Consider the following 5,304-nt stretch of genomic DNA (forward strand, 5'->3'; position numbering starts at 1 on the left):
GGTTGCTAGTAGTGTTGATTACTCCTTCTAGTTGATGCTAGTTGGTTTATTTGGTGGAAGATCATATGTTCAGATCCTATATGCATATTAATACTCCTCTGATTATGAACATGAATATGCTTTGTGAGTAGTTACGTTTGTTCCTGAGGACATGGGAGAAGGCTTGCTATTAGTAGTCATGTGAATTTGGTATTCGTTCGATATTTTGATGAGATGTATGTTGTCTCTCCTCTAGTGGTGTTATGTGAACATCGACTACATGACACTTCACCATTATTTGGGCCTAGAGGAAGGCATTGGGAAGTAATAAGTAGATGATGGGTTGCTAGAGTGACAGAAGCTTCAACCCTAGTTTATGTGTTGCTTCGTAAGGGGCTGATTTGGATCCATATGTTTCATGCTATGGTTAGGTTTACCTTAATACTTTTGTTGTAGTTGCGGATGCTTGCAATAGAGGTTAATCATAAGTGGGATGCTTGTCCAAGTAAGGGCAGTACCCAAGCACCGGTCCACCCACATACCAAATCTCTACTCCTAATGTCTCAGTTGGTAGGTCGCGTTCCGGGTTTTATTTTCATCCCACCTCACCCGGTCTTTTTTGGTACTTCTTTGGTACTTCCTCCCACCTCCCTCTCACCCGAGACGGTTTATTTTCATACTCCCTCCCACCTCCCAGGTAGTTCCCTCCATGCAAAAAAATCGAACGAACCATCGTTCGTTTGTACGCTTCCACCCATCGATCGAAGGAAGTCCCACCTCTCCTCCCCTCGTCCCACCTATTCACCCACTAATTTTTCTCTCCCTTGTAACATACAAAACCAAAAAAACACGTTAAACACCTGTACATCTCTCTCCCCTTCCCCAAACCCTAGCCGCCGCATGTATCGAGGGAGTAGAGGAGGTAGAGGATGCCCACCATCTCCTCGTCCCGTGCCTGCCGTCTCCTCGCCCCATGCCCGGCGGCGGCCTCCCTCCACTCCCATACCGCGACGCACCCCTGACTGCAAACCGACATGTGTGTGACATGGGGAAGAGGAGGATGCATGCCGCCATGTGTATGCCGCCGGCCTCGCTGCACTCCAACGGCCTCCTCCCCACGCTCCGATCGGTGGCCTCCCTCCACCCCTTGTTGTCACGGTCCCCTGGCCTTCATCCACCCGCGGAGGACTCGTTAACCTCGGAACCTCTACCGCCAATCTCAAAGCCGATCTCGCCGCCTTACCCTCCCTCCACGACGAGAACCCACAACCGAGCGACCACCAGCTCTCGCCCCGAGATCGCCAACAACTCCCACTTGTCCATGGTGGTCTATCTATGCAAATAAGTGTAAATCTGTATTTTTTCCTTCACATCTACCTAACTTATGATATTTAGATTTTCCACTAATAAGTTAGGAAAAATGTACAAAAGAGTACAGAGTTTGGGCTAGGCTAACAGATACAATGAGATGGAAGGAGGTTTACATGGTAATATAAAAAGAGAGGAAGGAAGAATTACAAAAAGAGGTCAACCACAAGATAAGAGAGTATATGTGATGTTCTTTAATTAACTCTAAAAGAAACCAAATGAAGATCCTTCTTAAACAAAACCATCCAATGGGCAATGCCACAATGGGATGTATCTTTTTTTAACACAGTTCAAACGCAGGCGATCATACATACACACAAACACTCACCCATATGAATGCATGCGTGCACACCTTATCCCTATGAGCACCTCCAAGAAACTGAGCTGACACATTATCAAGTCACCACAGACTCCTTCATAGTCCTCGGGAACGTCTCCTCTGAACACACGCCGCCGGAAGGCCTGAAATAAATCTAGAAAAATGCGAGCACCAATGTCAAGCCGAGGACTTTAACTCTGTTGTGCTTGGGATTTGGGGAGACCAGACTATTTTAGACAGTTGAATTTTGGGAAGCCTGATGGACGTTCGTTTGATGTCCGGACACTCTCGGGCATATGAGGGAGAATTGAGTTTTGACATATATACATTCTAGCCCGTAGCAACGCACGGGCGACTCACATTGTACCATGCAAATAAAGTTAAAGACAACAGTCCTCACATTATATGGGAATATCTTAAACCCATCAAGTAGATCTAAGTTTGTAACAGATAATTAGTTGGATTATTGCACTCTACATACAACTTTCTATTAGATTTCTTAGCATGCAATATTTTTGGATTTCTTATGAACTTACGTCGCAAACTGAATAGATTTCAATTACTTTTCAATTGTCACAGAATATCATTTTTATACATGCAAAATTTGACATGCATTACATTTATATATGCAACCGTAAAAATATATTCATGACACAGCCCGTAGCAACGCACGGGCATTATACTAGTTATCATAGTACCGAACGCGAATCGTATGATCATGATGAAACCTAGCTTGACAATATTCCCATGTGTCCTCGGGAGCGCTTTTCTCTATATAAGAATTTGTCCAGGCTTGTCCTTTGCTACAAAAGGATTGGGCCACCTTGCTGCATTTTATTTACTTTTGTTACTTGTTGCTCGTTACAAATTATCTTATCACAAAACTATCTGTTACCTATAGTTTCAGTGCTTGCAGAGAATACCTTGCTTAAAACCGCTTATCATTTCCTTCTGCTCCTCGTTGGGTTCGACACTCTTACTTATCGAAAGGACTATGATATATCCCCTATACTTGTGGGTCATCAAGACTCTTTTCTGGCGCCGTTGCCGGGGAGTGAAGCGCCTTTGGTAGGTGGAATTTGGTAAGGAAAAATTTATATAGTGTGCTGAAATTTACTGTCACTTGTTACTATGGAAAGTAATCCTCTGAGGGGCTTGTTCGGGGTATCTTCACCCCGACCAATAGAGCAAAGAGTTGCTCCTCAACCTATTGAACCTACTGAGAATGAAAATGTGTACTTTGAGATTCCTTCGGGTATGATAGAAAAACTGCTAGCTAATCCTTTTGCAGGAGACGGAACAATGCATCTTGATGAGCACCTAATATATGTGGATGAAGTTTGTGGATTATTTAAGCTTGCAGGTGTGCCCGATGATGTTATTAAGAAGAAGGTCTTCCCCTTATCTTTGAAGGGAGATGCATTGACATGGTATAGGCTATGTGATGATATGGGATCATGGAACTACAAACGATTGAAATTGGAATTTCATCAGAAGTTTTATCCTATGCATCTTGTTCATCGTGATCGCAATTATATATATATATAATTTTTGGCCTCGCGAAGGAGAAAGAATCACTCAAGCTTGGGGGAGGCTTAAATCAATGTTATATTCATGCCCCAATCATGAGCTCTCGAGAGAAATGATTATTCAAAATTTATATGCTCGGCTTTCTGATAACAATCGCACCATGCTCGATACTTCTTATGCTGGCTCTTTTATGATGAAGACTATTGAATTCAAATGGGATTTATTGGAAAGAATTAAACGCAACTCTGAAGAATGGGACCTCGACAAAGGTAAGAAGTCAGGTATGACACCTAAGTTTGATTGTGTTAAATCTTTTATGGATACCGATGTTTTTCGTAAATTTAGCACTAAATATGGACTTGACTCTGAAATAGTAGCTTCTTTCTATAAATCTTTTGCTACTCATGTTGATCTCCCTAGGGAGAAGTGGTTTAAATATCACCCTCCCATAGAAGTAAAAGTAGCTGCACCTATTAAAGTTGAAGAAAAGACTGTCACTTATAATGATCCTATTTTTCCTACTGCTTATGTTGAGAAACCACCTTTTTCTGTTAGGATAAAAGATCATGCTAAAGCTTCAACTGTGATTCGTAAAACCAATATTAGAACTTATACACCTCCTGAGCAAGTTAAAGTTGAACCTAATATTGCTATTGTTAAATATCTCTTGTCTGATAATATTGATGGGCATGTTATTCATTTCTGTGATGAAACTGCTAGAATTGCTAAACCTTGTGCGAAAGATAAACATAGACCTATGGTAGGCATGCATGTTATTTCTGTTAAAATAGGAGATCATTGTTATCATGGCCTGTGTGATATGGGTGCTAGTGCTAGTGTAATACCTATTGACTTATACAAAGAAATTATGCATGATATTGCACCTGCTGAGTTAGAAGATATTGATGTCACAATTAAACTTTCCAATAGAGATATTTCACCAATTGGGATTGTTAGAGATGTTGAAGTCTTGTGTGGGAAAACTAAATATCCTGCTGATTTTCTTATTCTTGGTTCCCCACAAGATAGCTTTTGTCCCATTATATTTGGTAGGCCCTTCTTGAACACAATTAATGCTAAGATAGATTGCGAAAAGGATGTTGTTACTATTGGATTAGGTGATATGTCTCATGAATTTAATTTCTCTAAATTTCGTAGACAACACCATGAAGAGGAATTGCCGAGTAAAGATGAAATTATTGGTCTTGCTTCTATTGCCGTGCCTCCTAGTGATCCTTTAGAATAGTATTTGCTAGACCATGAAAATGATATGTTTATGAATGAAACAAGGGAAATAGATGAAGTATTCTTTAAACAGGAACCCATCCTGAAACACAATTTGCCTGTTGAAATCCTAGGGGATCCTTCTCCACCCAAGGGTGATTCTGTGTTTGAGCTCAAACCGTTACCTGATACTCTTAAATATGCTTATCTTGATGAGAAAAAGATATATCCTGTTATTATTAGTGCTAACCTTTCAGCGCATGAAGAAGAGAGATTATTGAAAACTCTAAAGAAGCACCGTGCTGGTATTAGATATACTCTCGATGATCTTAAGGGCATTAGCCCCACACTATGTCAACACAAAATAAATTTGGAGAAAGATTGTGACGCCCGGGTAAATAAGCTACAGTGATCCTCTGCTAATGGTGCCACGTCACCTCATTTATAGTTGCTAATCTCGCGTTAGTTCGAAACCGATTCGCGTTCAAATTCAAAATCAAGCAAACACTAAAAGATTTCAAATATTGAAACTAAAATGTTCGGAGTGAGCCAAATAATGCATAGGTAATTATGGTGGAGGAACCACACTCTTATAAAATGTGTAATTATTCTAAGATGAATAAAACAGTAGCAAAACCGATATTTAAATGCTATTATAAATAAATAAAATACTAAACTAAATTGTTTTGGGATAAAACCTTTTGTGGCAGTGGTTTCATGGTATTACTAATGTAGGGATCATTTTAATATTAAGTAAAAAGTAAACTTAAAAGAAAGTAAAATAAAAGCAGGAAAGAATAAATAAAAGGAAAAGAAAATACAAAAGAGAAAAACTAAACTAACAAAAAAACAGGAAGCCCCCCCCCACGTTGGGCCAACCGGCC

The sequence above is a fragment of the Triticum dicoccoides genome, chromosome 5A (assembly GCF_002162155.2).
Source record: "Triticum dicoccoides isolate Atlit2015 ecotype Zavitan chromosome 5A, WEW_v2.0, whole genome shotgun sequence".
Lineage (NCBI taxonomy): Eukaryota > Viridiplantae > Streptophyta > Magnoliopsida > Poales > Poaceae > Triticum > Triticum dicoccoides.